Source organism: Manduca sexta, chromosome 20 (genome assembly GCF_014839805.1).
Source record: "Manduca sexta isolate Smith_Timp_Sample1 chromosome 20, JHU_Msex_v1.0, whole genome shotgun sequence".
NCBI classification, from domain to species: Eukaryota; Metazoa; Arthropoda; class Insecta; order Lepidoptera; family Sphingidae; genus Manduca; species Manduca sexta.
In genome coordinates, this window is record NC_051134.1 from 2,443,222 (window position 1) to 2,460,051 (window position 16,830).

The 16,830-nt window shown below is 32.1% G+C and overlaps 1 protein-coding gene across 2 annotated transcripts in view; it reads right to left on the reverse strand.

Annotated features, from left to right (window-relative positions):
- Positions 1–16,830, reverse strand: part of LOC115445847 (short neuropeptide F) — a 48,930-nt gene that overhangs the window by 13,385 nt on the left and 18,715 nt on the right. For both annotated transcript variants that reach the window (XM_030172326.1, XM_030172318.1), the window contains exon 2: positions 9,392–9,420. The gene's annotated coding sequence lies outside the window, so the exon portion shown is untranslated. The remainder of the gene's footprint in view (positions 1–9,391; positions 9,421–16,830) is intronic.

The window sequence follows — 16,830 nt, forward strand, 5'->3', positions numbered from 1 at the left end:
TTTAATTATAATTTGTTTAGAAAGTTTTCTCATATCTGCATGCAACTCGAGGCCGGCAGGCTCGTCTGACAAAATTTCAAATATTTTAAACGCGTTCGCACCGAAAAGTTGCTGATATTATTTGTGTAACTCTATATATAAAAGTAACATTCGCAAATAATGATTATTGACAATCAATTCACGTGTTGATAAAAGTATGGGCCTTAAAGGCTGAGTTCAAACCTTCGTTTAAGCAGCCGGTTCTTCTCAAAACTAAGGTATCCCAAAAAGTGAAAACGTTGCTTATCAACTAATTAACCAGTAAATGTAAACTATTTCGAGCAGAGGCAGCCGCAAGAAAAAAACAGTTATAGTTAGTGTATTATCTGCAACAGTGTTTTAAACTATCTCTATACAAAAAAATCATCAAAATCGGTCCAGTGGTTCAGCCTTGAATGCGTTACAGACAAATAGACAGACGGTGAGAGAGAGAGACAGAGTTACTTTCGCATTTATGTTACGTATAAATTACATACCCGATTCAAACTTATTACAGCGTGCGAACTAATTTATTTGTGTATGTTATTGATTTCTAAGTGTGTGAACTAGATAACAAACTCACAAGTCAGTTAATGACTAGAATATAATTAGGGTAGAACTTAAAATATACCAGGTATCTTAAGAGAGATATTAGAAATCAAGTTAAAGCATGTGCAACATTACTATCCTTTTTTCTAATTAATAAATAATACTTTATTCAATACAATTAATATACTAAACGCATAAATAGAAATAAAATCATCCAAATAGATTCATGAAATGAAATAAACAGTACAGTATTAAAGTCAACCGACCTCACTCATGATAATTATTTCTGCATGTAACCTTGTAATGATTTTTTTGCAGTAACAAAGCCTCGAGCGATATTTAACGGCGAACGTAACGTGTGCGGGTAAACAATGTTGTCTTTGATCCTCCATGCGGCAAATTGCAAAGCACCCGTCGGCACTAAGGTGAACACTATGTTCACTAACCGCCCGTCAAAATACTGGTTATTTCAGGTCAACGTACTGATAAATATATAATCGGTATGGTGTTTTTGATTTAGCGATTTAATTGTTAGAATTTGTTTATAATTAAGCAATTTGGATAACTGATAATAAATGATTTTCAAATCAAGGGAAGGGGAACGACGTTTTGGGTGCTGTAGAGGTGTCACTAGCTGTTAAAAATATATCATCAGCAAACTAGAACTTTTAGATAAACACAATTTTGACTCATCCTTAATAGAAAATATATAATGAAAATCAATCTATCAATCCTAATATTATGAAGCTGAAGAGTTTGTTTATTTGTTTGTTCGAACGCGCAAATCTTAGGAACTACTAAATCTATTTTGATTTTTTTTCACTAATAGGAAGCTTTACTCCTTAGGTATAGGCTACTTTTTATCCTGTGAATATATTTATCCCGAAAAAACTTTTATACGCGGGCGGAGCTGCATGTAAAAGCTAGTCGTTATATAATAGTTATCTTTAAAAATAATTATAACTTGGCTGAATTAAAAAGGGAGAAAATTACCCGAATTATGTCGTTACAACTGTCATAGTAAATTTTTATGATATATGTTATTTTACCAATTATTATGTCATCCTTGAAAAATCAGATCTAATAATATTAAAATCGAATGAGTAAATGTATCTTTAAGTTACAGCATTTAAAATTGCTTTTGTAATGTCCTCAGTACCGACGAGGAAGGAAAGTTTGAAGCGTTAATAACACACTATAAGGTAAATACCGACTGCCCTATGCCCACACTGGAAGTTAGGCAGCCGCGAATGTGTACGAGTAGCAAGAGTAAGACTAACTGAAAACTTAAGCGATTTTTTCAAAGAGAATAATTTAGTTTTTTATTTATTTAAGGAAAGCTACAACCAACTTTTAAAAATGTATACAAAGAAATGTCAATTACAAGTTACCACAGTTAAAATCCAGTAATAACAAAAATAATTGCATACTCGATGATTCAATCTACAGTAAATATAAAAGTTTAATAATTTGCGGGCATTGAAAAAAAAATCACGTATAGGTATATATTTTTTTTTGTTTAGTGCAGTTGATGTTAAAGAGATCAACATCAGCGTCAAAGGAAACATCATTGAACGATATCAGTATAAGTACAAACCATTAATCGAGGTTAATTGTTTCTCTCTTATAATAATGTACCATTTGTGTTAACTGAAGAGCCCAACAATCTCACGATACTTTTGTCTAAGATTGAATTACATCATTCTTCTGGAAACTTATAAGTAATTTATTTCCAAATGTTTTTGATAAATAATACATGCCAACAATTATTAAATCGTTTGACATTTTATGTACATTTTGACAACAAAGAATTGCGAATTTAATTGAACCGATTTTTTAGACATGAACTAAGTAAAAAATTTAAAATATTCCGCATTAAATTCGATCAAATGGATCTGTATCCATTTGATCGAATTTAATTAATCCAAAGGAATTAAAACAAAATATCTTCTAACATTCTAAAGTACGGAATGCGTGGGCAATCTCTAACATTTTACGAATTCACCATCTTTTAAGTACTAGGGTGACATAAAGGTTAGGGTGACATAAAGACATTAAATAAAGGTTTTCACATTTTCAAATGATCAAGTAATATTAAACTAGGTCTTTATATTGCTCGACATTGGGTTTGAGGCTTTACCTATAAAATGATAAGACCAACTGACATTTATCCATCACACTAGCTGAAAGCGGTTTTTGATTCATGTTCATTATTAACAATATTCACTTCACATTGAATTCAGATGCATATCCTAAAATGAAACTCGTGAGCCGGCAGTCAATTTCAATCCATTTTTTACGTAACTCTATTATAGTTTCTATTTTTTCATGCAGTATTGAAGCCATACAAGTTCTGTCATGCACGTTATCTTCGAATAGTGTGTCAGAAGCTAACAAGTTCAATTGTTTGAGTACAAGTCCGGGCCCAATACGACCCATTATGTTGGAACTTGGAGACCTGGTTAAGTTTAATTGGTTTCCGTTCGGCTGATTCTGGCAGGTGCTTCTAATACTTCAAGTCTATTTACTTACGAGACTTAAGGCTATCTCACGATGTCTAACTAGACGCTAAAATTATATATAATATAGAGCGAACAAATACAAAAGTCAAGCTCCAAAATACAAGTTGAATAAAGGATTATATGCATTACCTAATCATCGGATAATATTTACTTGGACATTGTGAAGTACGCCTTAGACGATGATATGTCTAAGTAAGTCCCTCAGTAAGCAGTTTTATGACTTTTTTAGTATTTGTTAATAGATTTGTCAAAGAGGTCCGCTAACTTAGTTTTAATCTATGAATCGATCAACTCGACTAAAGTAATACCACATTTACCACCGTAACTTCTAAGACTGGATGGCGACGGCTATGCCAAATTACAGATGCCCTAAATCTCATAATATAAGAATTACAAAGGCCTATCGTGAACAATTTAGAGTAATTTGTTCATCATAGGCATTTGTATTTCGTCACGGACAGTGGCGAGCAAAGCGCTCATGTGACCTATTAGCTCGTTTGTGGACATTCTAAAATTAAAATCCCGGTACACCTTTGTCGGGAAGCGTTATCACATTTACATTTATGCGCGTCAAAGACCTTTCCTCGCCAATGACACTGATGAAGTAATTTCATGAAAAAACACATTACTAATTTAAATAGTCCCTTACATTTAGGGACAACATAATTAGTCGTCTTCCTCGTATGAAATGAACGGGAAGGGCAATACCGTCCACCGGAAAATACATGTAACGAACCGCTTTCACGAAGGAAGTGAGAAAAGTAAAAATGGAGAATAGGTGATATGACCAGTATTTGTAAAACAACCTTTATCGCGTAGGTACCTCATATTTGAATGTGATACTTCGTGTATTAGTTGTGCAATACGACTGAGATTTAATTTTAATAGGTCGATTTTATATGGACGACAAAAATAGTTAATATTTCTACCCACATAATTTATTTTATTAGAGTTAAAAGTCTGTTTCCGGAATGAAAATCTCAAGAGAAGTCATTACCGGGTTCAAAAATCGATTGTGTTTAGAACATGGTCTATCTGTCCATCAAAATTCATTTTAATGTACCAAATATTTTATGCGTGATTGACTAAGAAAGTTCCGAGCATCTCCATAATTCATATTTATATTATTATTTTGGAGTATATGAAAATCTAATTAATGAAAATAAACCTTAAACCACAGGATTTAAAATGATAGTGTGTTGTTTGCACTAAAATGCCGCGGCCTATTTATGTCCCAAAGCCTCAAATAGAATAATCCGATGCGATCTCTCTTCATCGTATTGCTCCACATTCAACCAAACAACGCAGTATTGTGTGTGTTTTAATGTACTTTAATGATAGGATTACTATTTTTAGAAATATTTATATTATAAAACTTGATTGAATTTTATTTGACATAAACTATACATGCGTAATAAAATATTTTACATGCTTGCTGCCAATCACTGTGTGTGTGTCTAAGTTTATTGCTAATTCAGTATTCATTAAAATGTTTACTGATCTAAATGTATTGTAGTAGTAGTACCTATTTATAAACATAACTTGGTAAAACGTCGACACTTCGTTCGAAAATCGGCTCAAAATAAAAATGGAGATGAGACTTTGTAATCAACTGGCGCGGATGTCGAACTAACGAGCTGCTCACGCTGAAATTTCGTACCTCATCGAGTCGCAGTTGCGGAAAAATCACGCGCGTTTAAATGCAATGAAGCTTGCCGTGAACGCGGAATGGGATTGTTTCACCGTCATTGCATTTGTGTGCGATGGGTGGAATTGTTTGAGCAGTGACTACTAATGCCATTCAAAATTCATATTTATAATAGGGATTATAAAGCCTAAAATAGCTATTCCGACTTATTTGCGTTTTTATGTACCTATACAATACATTGAATAGATGGTAATTTTTTATATTAGGTAGTTGAGTCTGATAAAAAAATCATATGACGTAATAAAAGCTTAGTCAATTTCGAGCCATTCTCTTGTCCATGTGTCATGATATATATAACGCTTAAAAATTAAAAATTACTAAAATGTCATATTGAAGCGTACATGCAAATAAACGCAAACGGAACACGGAATAAAAATATCATCTAAATCACGGCACATGTAACGTTATTACCAAGTGGAATGACACTCATTTGCACCACGCATTGCTATATTGCACTTGGCTCCAGAAAAAAATGTTATTACCGCTGTCCCATAAATACGTATGCGCATTTAAAAAGCAACATAGCTGCGATATGATATACGGAAACGTTTTATAATGATTAAACATTCTAGACATATTTGAAAATAGCGCTTGGAAAAATATCTCGACAGACAAATTTATTTTAGGCACTTTATTTTGAACAATTTCTGCATGTTCCGCATTTTGCAATGTTACAAATGTGTGCACATTTATCGCCAGAATTATAAGAATTACCATGTGTAGCTGTTTTAAAAATGGTTAGATTACAACATATTACAAGACGCTTGCGCTTTTTTATCGTTTTGAATTTTCATTTGGTTATAAGGAAAATTCGGTACATATAATTTTATGTCTACATTAAAATCAGAGCCATGTTATTTTTTCTTTGATTTATATATTACTGATATTGAAGAAATCATCGCAACATCTACCGATACATTTATCGTTTATAAGATTCGCATGACCAGATTTCTGTTTCCTCGGCCCCATCTGTGTCAAGAAGCCACAGATTTGCGAGCAAACGGCAGGCCAATTAAATTTTCGTAACAGAATTACAGCCAACGGCTCGACGTGTGACCCGCTGCAGAATAACGTAGAAACATCCTATGTAAATGAATATGGCTAACAATATTTGCACCCCGACGGGAGTTAGGAACGTATGGTTTAAATTCGCGTCACTAAGCTACGTTAGAACGCCATCTATTGGTTTGAGACGGAAATATTAGTCTGATATAACTACGAGTATATCTAAGATCCTAATAACAAAAATACCGTTGAAGTATTTTCCAACAATTATACACAACTCTACGTTAAACATAACAAATATCAAATATATAATTAAAAGACAATAAACAATATTACGTAATCTTGATGTTTATATTTAGTTTGATAAATTCAACAGAAAACGCACGTATAGCTCGTGCAAAAATAGACGTCTCAAATCCAACACGGCACATAATCCCCCTTACCATCCATTGCAGTTGATAGAGTATTCCTCTGGAGGGTGATTTAGGGGTAGTGATTCGAACGGAATGAGGGTTCCGTTAATGTAATTTTAAGTCTCAACCCGGATTTAGGAAATGTTTCTGACGTCGCAACAAGTCACTTCCTCGCTTGCATTAATCATCGACTCTGTTTGATAAATCTAATTAATATATAATGAATGCATAAATGCTCTGTTACTTGTTCAGTTTGAGTAAATTATTCTTTGTATAATACGAAGATTGTTATTTATTTATTTATTTGGACAAACAGTAGTTGTTACATTGTAGCATGGATACAAAAATCGTTACAAAAAATATAATTCAATGTACAACACTTTAAGTTGTCACAGCATGCACACATAATAACGTGTATTTTTCTCAGTAAATAAACATATTGCGAATGATATTACATAAGTTATACAACAAACTTAATTGATATCCTGGAACATTAAAAAATAGCTTCAATATAAATAATAAAAGTAACCTTTAAACCAAAAGTATCTTCGTAAAATAAATACCCTCAAAAATTGATTGTGGAGGCGTGCTCTGTATTAATCATTAACAGGGCTAATAGATTTAGGATGTTACAAATACTCTAGGACGACGACGCGAAAAATAGAGTACATAAAAAATAAAGGAAATTGAGAATTTTTTATTATTATAAACCCTTTGTAATTACGTCGAAGGGATAGCCAAAAGGTTAATTATATTGAACATCAAAAGGTTATATAAAATTGTATAAACTCAAGTATTTTTAAAACTAAGGAAATGGATCGTGATGCTGTTTCAACGAAATTACTTTTGTTGCATAATTATTAAGTGAAAGGTCACACTGAAACAAAAACGACGTTCAATTCTTAAACAACTGTTGATTTTTTTCGTTTGGAATAATCCGGATTATTTCTTGTCCCGTTTTCTGTCTTATATCTTCGACATTTTACTAAGCTTTTGCTATATTTATCATTGTTTCATGCTTTTTGTATGAACAAACGCTGAATAAAAGGTGTAGGAGGGGAATAAGCATAATTGGTGGTGACAATAAAACGCACGTGCTCATAAACCAAGCCGTTCCAACAAATTGGCTCGTGTACGGCCAATCACAGAATCAACGCTCGTGGTTACGGCACAATGAACCCAACGATTATCCAAGATATATTAATACGCCGTATAATAAATACACTTACTTAAATTCAGAATAGTAAAAGGAACAACACTACGTCCAGAATAGATAATAATGTTGCTAAGGAATACTACGTAATCCTTGTTAGGAATTCTAAATTCAAATACATTTTAAATATAGAAGTTAACGTATGCGCCATAAGAATTCCTTGTCCCAACAAAGTGCATCCTAAGACGTATAGGCTTGTTTGGCGTTCGTTCAAAGCAGCTTTGCATCAAAAGTGGGACGTATTGAAAGTTTCAACCAGAGTGTTTGTCGGACAAATTCCATCCACTGACTCAAATGTTGACCGTGCTCTTTAGTGAAAAATTAGACGCAATTTTATTTTAAAATAAGATCTCTTTATGGCATCTAGATGATATTTGTGTCACGTATAGAAATCGGTGAATGCTTGGGTGAAACAAAGATTATTATATTTTAGGCACAAATGCTAGTTAGATTGTAAATATTTGAAAAATAAATCTGTGTTTAAATTATGATAATTTCGCACGTAACGTTTAATGAATAAAAATTATTAAATTTGGGAACAAAACTAAATAAATTTTCGTAATTCACACAGCACATTTTGTGTGTAGTAAAAGGCTAAATAATCTTGTATTAGAATCGCGGAGCCCTATAAAATCTGTTTGTTTAGGACCATTCCCAAATGGAGTCAATCACAGATCTTAGTTCTGGTTATATCTGTCTACTTAACCGCTTAAATATTTAAAATATACAGCTATTTTTTTTAAATTGATTTAGCCGTAGATTTATTATATTCTAATCTATCTATACATATAAAACAAAGTCTCCTTTTCTGTCTGTCTGTATGTTATCGATTTTCTCAAAATCTACTGAACGGATATTTATGAAATTTGGTATTGAGATAGTTTAAGACCCTGTGACCCTGAAATATATAGTGGGGATTTTAACTCGGAAAACTCCTTCAAGTGAGCGAAATCTAGTAACTGATAAAATGTCGAATTTGTTAATTCAAAATATCATCAGAAAGGAATTTGTATGAGACTTAACAAATACTCTCCTACGCTTTTAATGCTGTCGTTTGGGAATAAAATAAAAATATTGTGGATTTGTTATGAAGAAAGCTAAGAAAATAGAAGCAAAGAAGAGAAAGCAAATTCTACAGTATACGGATATTATAAAAACTACCAACATAAGAGCCGTCGACGAGATGTACGCAGAGATATATTACTTCGCCGGCTTAATAAATGTTCTTTGAAAATATTAGTTACGCTACCATAGAAAAACGGTACAAATTAATTTAAACTATGCAAGATGTGCAGACATACACTTTACCTACTTTAATATCGTGATTAACTCTTAAGCAGACAAATTTTGTACAATATCACAAGAAAATGTTAAACAGATTGTTTTAAATTAAACTAAGGAACACATTTGTGCCTATGTCGCAAAAATTAGTGCTTATTTTTGTCTGAAATGTGGTTCATTAATTATGTAATAAGAATCACGCAACCACATGAGAAATGTAATGCTGTCATGAAACTATACGCAATACTATTCGTGTATTAATCTAGTGATTTAAATTTATCAACACTAAGAAACTTACTTATTAGTTTAACTATGCTTAATAGTTAGTATTCTTTGGTGCGTTAGGAATATTAAGAGGGAAGGTGAGTGTGAGTTACGGACTGTGCCAAAATATCTATTTAAGAATGAAACTTAGGTCAATGTGTAGATTTGTAAGATTGTGTTTATATAAGGTTCGGGGGCTCTATTCCGTCTACGAATCCGTCTTTTAACAATTACGGGCGTTCTTTCTCTTCTTTCATACTCATATAGGTATGTAAGTAGTGGAATTTTTGATTCTTTTACCAATATCGAAGCCGCTTTTCGATTAGAAAGCCTGTGATTGACGGATATACCCCCGTAGATGCAATAGGGCCCCTGACTTTAACAATGTTATCATGAATTTGTGTTCATGCCTACTTACTTGGGGTTGGATGCGGTTGGCTGGTTAATCTGTAACAAATAAAAAAATATTCTTTATTCTCAAAGTACACATAACATTATTAATTGAGTATGAAATTATATCTATTATACAATTATTAATTTGGAAATTACATTTTTGCCTCATTTGACGTAAATTTATAATTTATTTTTACCCACCTAAAAACAATATAGAAAAATAATAACACAATCAATAAAATAACACAACCTAACCAAACAGATTTACAAGGAAAAAGGGACAAAATACTTTCGAGGCAAATCTAGTTTTGTAAAGAGAAAACTATTATCATTTACATAAGCCGAAAATATCGTCCGCAGATCCCAAACTAAGCGCTTATACGAATAGGGCGTAAGCTGAGCGTAGATATACGAGTTACTTCGCCACACCTCATAACCTTAAACGTTATTCCGTAGTAAAATCAAGACACAGGGGAAACTAATTGAGGTCCTAATACGTTAACAATTTGTCGACATTACACTAAAATCCTAAACAAATTTGTCTGTATGCGTATGAAGATGGCCTGTATACTATGTGATACATATTTATATTTAAGAGTTAATTTATCAATCGAGAATAAACCTTATTCATTGAGTAATATGCAACACGAACCAATTCTAAATATCACACACACTGAAGCCTTTTATTTCCGAATGGGTAGGCAGAGGCAAAACTAGTGCACCCACTGTTCGCCATGTATATTCAGTCGCACGACTTGACAGGGGCGAACCTTTCGCCATATCGGACTGGAATTGCAGACCTCAGACTGATACTAAATAGAAAAACCTAATGTCCCTACCAGTACCCGGGGTTGAACCATAGGCGTTAGCACTGTAGTAGTACCAAGTAATAATACAACTACGCAACCGAAGCAATCAATAATATGACGAAATATCAGCATGATGAATAAAATAATTGTTATTTATTCAAATATTCAATCAAGTTAAAATTTACTTGATGAGTGACTTATCTAATGTTTAAAAATTAGCAAACATTAAATAGTTAAGTCGTAAATAAAATACATTTCCTATCGCGGCATTTGGCTCATCCTGATAAATATTAAAGCTATTGAACTCGATTCTAAAAATATATTTGTTCTACCTATTAGTGCTAATTAACGCCTCTCCTCTTTCACCTTTTGTTTAACTGTCCCTTCAAGTACAGATTCGGATAAAGAAATACAAAATCGTACGAATTTACGCACTTAGCGTGACAATTCCTCGTTTGAGAAATGGCAACATTTAACTCTGTTTGGACATGGAATTACGAATAATGAAATTTAATGAAACCTACGGATTGAGGTTAACAAAATCCTTGTCTTTTTCCATAAATCGAAACGTGAATTGAATATGCAAAATCAGATTTGCTAATTTAGGATCGTAACGTTAATGTTAATTGGGAAGTTTGACACGAACGTCGAAAGTCAAACAGTGTTTATTACGGTAATAAAATTACATTACATTATGAATATGCAAAAACCATAATAATCCTGTCGAAGGGTGCAGATACTTGCCTCCGGTTTGAAATTCGGCGTCGTGTGATAACGTCCTTGAAAGTCTATAGTCTATACCCAACGTGTGTAAACGTTTGCGAATACTAATATTTATATCATTATAGATAACCAAACATGGAAAGCAAACTGTAATATACGTGCGATATTTAACCGAAATGATATCAACATTGGTTAAATAGTTAATGGAGTGTAATATTCAAATTATATATACGTTGTCTAAACATATTAAACGAGTGGATTGGAATATTTTATTTAAATTTAATTTATTGCATATTTTTAAAGTTGTTTCTTCGAACAAACGCCTGTATACGCTTTTAATAAACATCATGAAAATTAACCTAACAAATCCAAGATTAGAAGTTGTATATTGCGATAACTTCAGTAAATACTTTGGCTTCAAATCGATTTATAATCGTAATACAGAGATTTTAGCAATGTATCTAACAACAGATTTTCGGTTATTTCGAATTCGATTTCAACTACCGCCAAGGGCCCTCAATAGAGGCCGTGCTCTCTGCAATCGGGACGCGTGACCGCATCCATCTCATCCATCCAATTCACGGTTATAGTCCAAGTTTAATCACAATTATTTCTCGCTACGTTTATTGGTGATATATGGCGCTGTTATCTCCCGCCGACTTAAATGTGTATGAAGATTTGAAAGGATTTGCTGGCATATGCATATATACGGGACTTTGAATGAGTTTTGTGGAGTTATGAGACTATTGAATATAATTGTTCACAGGTACGAACTTGCGTAATCAAATTTGAACATTGTTATTTGATAAAATAAAGTTGAATTTGTTGTGGGTTAATAAATTCAAAATTTTCACATTTGAGCAATGTGGACCTAACGTAGTCGAAGGTACACATAACTTTATTTAATTTACATTTCATTGGAAATCCAAACACGCAAGCACAAGGACATTGGACACTCGCGAACGTGGTGGCCTCCAAAAATGTTTTCCAATTCACAAACCTGCAACTTGAATATTCATAAGCATTAAGTGAATCGGAATCCGAAGGGTTAGCCGCTAATTTGGGTGAATCAAACGGGACTAATAGCAAATTTAATTTATAACCTATCGATTTGTTTAGTCAACCAATCGTTTGGGTTCCGGTGTTGTTGCCATCTATTATACGACGTAGTACGTACTATTACTATTTATAGATAATACTATCAATTTGTAAATTTATTTTGAATTTACGAAATAATTAACGTACTCAGTTGAATGTGTGTAGACATTTGTTTGTAATATTTTGGATGTCATATACCCAAGTTTTAATGTGAAAATCTTTGGCATCCAAAGCAACTTTAGCTGATAAAATATCACATATAGTATCATGCATGACCTGTATTATATCATGCTACTAAAGAAATAATGAAAAAAAAACATTTATAAAATAACAAAGGCGTCGTCAAAATTTTGTTCGGAAATAATTACGAATCTTTCGGAAAAACCAAACCATGAAATAAGCCAAAAAAATCCGCCCGAACAACTTCACTAGCTCGTTAATAAATAAACCTGGATAACTGACTGAAAATGTTGACGAAGTTTTAACGAAGTCGTTAATGTACTGTTGACTTTGAACTATTCAAAATGTTTTAGTTTAAAGAGCAGGTTTCATTGCCAAAACATTTTTTTCTTGTAGATAAATTCTAAAATTAATATAAAGACACTGCATCTTTATTTTTTAAACATGATGTTATGATATAGATAAAAAAAAGTATCGAATACAAATCTTAGACTCCGGACTGATAGTAAGCTGAAAAACTTAAATATCAATTTGCCTGACCGAGGAACCGAACCCGGGACCTTAGAGCAGTGGTCGTACAGCGCACTTAATACAACTACTACACTAAGTCAGTCTCACGTGACCTTAAATATTCTATGTCATAAATCAATTATGAACCAATAAATAAAACGAAAAAACATCTCAATAAAAATTATTTCCGCAGACGCTACAAAGACTGTTGTAATAAAAATTAAATTTCCTTTCAAAAAGGGCATTATTCATGAGAGGTGACTCCCGGATGATGGACAGGAAGCAACTCGGTCCTCTGATCAACGAATATGGACGCTGCCTTTGTAACGTATTATTTTATTCTTATATGTGTTTTTGTCATATACATTGAGGGACATAAGTAAATTATGTTTTTATGTGTTTTTATCTATGTGTACAATACTTTATAATAATAAATAACCATTTCAGTTTTATATTTAAAATTATGTGCCGTAGGAATTATAGTAACAAAACATAACATTGATATGGTACAGCAAAGTTCCAAACATTTGCTTAACAATGATTTTTAATGAATTATAAGGTCGCCAAAGTATTTTAAATTTAATTTTACTTCATCCTGCGATGGATTTATATAAAAATAAATTCGATTTTGTTATGGAAATCGACGTATTATTTCGAAAAGTCACAAGTCCTTAGGGATAACATTACAATGGCAGAAACGCCGCAAGCAACTAATATATTCTTATTCAATAAAATAGCTCTTGGTAAATGTTTCTTCAATTGTCTCAGAAGTATAGTTTGTTAAATTTTGTCGTCAAACAGTTTATTTCCTTGGTCGTGTCTTTCTTGTCGTGTATTAGATTATTTATTTGGAATATCTCAAATACTATGGAAATTTAGAAAAGAAGTCATAAAAGGACTTTTCGATTTGGGATTTAAAACCAGACCGCCGTCAGTTCGCAAAATATATAGGGCCACCGAGCATGCGATATTTTTTATTTGATATAATTCTTATCGAAATCGATATCCATTTACATCCTCCATCATTGTTTTAATAAAAAGGCCTTATTGCGTTGCCACAAATTATATTTTCAGTTAATTTTAACTTCAGAAATAAAGAAGAATTACAAAGAAATTTTATTTAAAATTGGTAACCGCAACACTATTCCGTTTAAAGTGTAAAATTAAAGCAAATAATACGACGTGTATGTACTGGAGATAAAAAGGCTTTATTATTCATAAACGCTAATGAGCTGTCTCACTATGCTCCTAGATTTCTTTATTCCTTCTTTTTTATCTGTACTGTTCCCAAAGCGTTCCATAAGGAATATAACGTTCCGTATTAAATTGTAAAAAGAATTTTATAAACGGGACAAAATGAATAGATTTCCTTAGTATTAAAAATTTATTTATTTCCCAACAAATACTACTTATAAGTAACGACAATCTATCCATAGAGTACTTGTACAATTCTTATTTAGTTTAGTAACAGTTTATCCATATCGCTATAGTGATATATTGGGATATATAATTAAACATTTAAAACAATGAGTAATATAATCAGTGTTTCGTCTCTGGCACTTATATTATTTGACAAGAGGAGATTAATTAGTTGTAACGCCAACAAGAAGGTAAATTATTATTGAAGTAACAGTTAATTTTAAAATTAAAATTGCTTACAGACTATTTGTAATGAATTCCTGGTCACACTCTGAGACTTGTAACGTGAAATCAATAGGGTATGAGGATTAATTGTTAATAACTAGAATGAAACAATTTCGAATGTTGATTGGAAACAATGTCGTCAGTAGGCCGTAAAATTTTCGCGAAGGCACGTCACAAGCTCATAATTAAACACGTTTTGCTTTCAACAAACAAATGCTGTTTTATTAGGACGACTTCGTTCTATAACAAGTCATGATTTCATAATGTTTATGATGAAATTATTGTTTTAAATTTGATTAATTAATTATAAAAATAATATGATTTCTGTACCTACTGCTATTTGTTTTTACAATTAATTAAGTTTGTTATATTTACTGAGGACTAGTTCACATAAATGTATTAGTTAAACTATTTAATTCCATATTATTCCGCTGTTATCCCAATTTTATGGTAAAGTCATATTTTTTCTATTATAATAAATCTCATTGCTAAGCAATTCAATATATAACTATAATGTGAGTAACAAATTATCTCAACTCCTTTTACGATTTTCCAAGAGACAGAGACCTGCTAAAGCATTTTTCGCTGTCAAATGCAATAACTTCGTGATTACCTTACGTAGGGAACAACTTCGATTGAAAACACTGTCAGGCTTCTATGTTATATAAACTTCTGACTTAGTTCAGATATATGTTATCAGTTTCAATTATCTAGACTCATATATTACTTATAATTCTGAGATTTAGTTACGTTGCTTTTAGGTACATTTTAAAATGTATTTGAAATTTGTACGTTGAATTTCGATATTATACGGCAATATTATATTTTGGAATTTAATTCTACTGCTGTATTTTAGTGAAAAATATAGCATGCATTTAATGAGACGAAGCCATTAATTTATACGCGAAGTGTTTTTATTTTACACAACCCTGACGTTTTAATCATCGATTTCTTAGTCTGCGGCAGAATTCTTTAAACACAGATCTGAGCATATAATTGACGTCGTTATAATCATTAAGAAGACTTAACACATAATGTCGGGAAAGAATATTCCTCCAATTAGAAATACAATAATATGTTACAGCGACGCGCTGCCCTTCGATCTTAGTTGAAAAACATTTGAAACAATGAATATAAAATGTTTTATTTTTACAAAATAGTAATGTTATGTAGTTATCTTAAACCGCATATGACCGTCATATGTAAATGCCTGGTAAGATAGAAATCTAATATTTGTATCTCCACGTGGCACAATCAGAAAGGATGTGGACTGACCACAGCCAGGGACATGCAATGTCATTGAGGCACACCACAAATCGATCAGCCGCCTATCCTACCATAGGCATGGCGTATATGTTATTACTGAAATAGAAGCGTCCTTTTGGATTGAAATGCAGTGGTAACCGCAAAGACGACTGAAGATAATATTTTGGTCTTGAATAACATTTATTTAAATAATACGTTTTAGACATCGAGTAATCGTAAACAGATGAAATTTTTAACAAATATTTAATTTTCGAGTTATCAAAATTGTTGATTAAATATTATCTAGACACGATTACTTGCCTGCCAGTTTACGGAGTAAACAGGCAATCGTCATTACTGACCTTTTTGATCGAACTATTTTGTTAAAAAAACCTATTCTTTTCAATTCTAATGCAATAGGTCATTGAAAAAACCTATAGACAATACCAGTCTATTGTATGTGACTGCACAGAACGTCCGTGTTTGAACACAGGCTTGCTATCACCGCGATAGTTGAGTGTTAGGCCTCTTTTGTTGCCGTCCTCTATAGGTCCTCTTAATGTCTGAATTGGAACTCATTTTACTGTTACTCTCAAATAACGATGGGAAATTTAATTTAAATCATTTTTGCTAATAGATTTAAATAACTCCTGTTAGAAATTATTATAAGTGATGATAGACTCCAAACTTATCTGAATATATAGTAAATTTTGAAATATTAACTCAGATCAGTTAAGTAACGTGGTAGCGAAATATAATCTTTAATGAAAAATAATTATGTTTCATTCTCGTATACTTGAGAGTCATACAATTTTATTACAAAAATAATAATTTATAAAATATATAAACCACACATTATATTCAATAATATGAACGGCCGTGTATTTTAAATTTCAAATTGATACAATGAGCTTTATTGTTATCTTACTTGGACACTCGACAGTAACGAATTCATCTACACATTTGAAATTGAGGCTGACTATAAGTTTTCATTACAATATAGACTTTCAAGGCAATTCGTGCAATGCTATAGCTACATCAGTTTATCTTCAAACACATTCTACATAAACATTTAAAATAATTGTTTTGTATCTCAAGCTAACGTTCATAAATACTAATAACGGGTAAAGTTTCCAACACACTGCTTCTCTAATATCATAACACGACGATATAAATTAACCAAAAGTTTCAAGAACACGGTAAAATAAAAGGAACCCTCAAGAAAAATGTAAACCAGTGTAATTTTGTTTGGAAC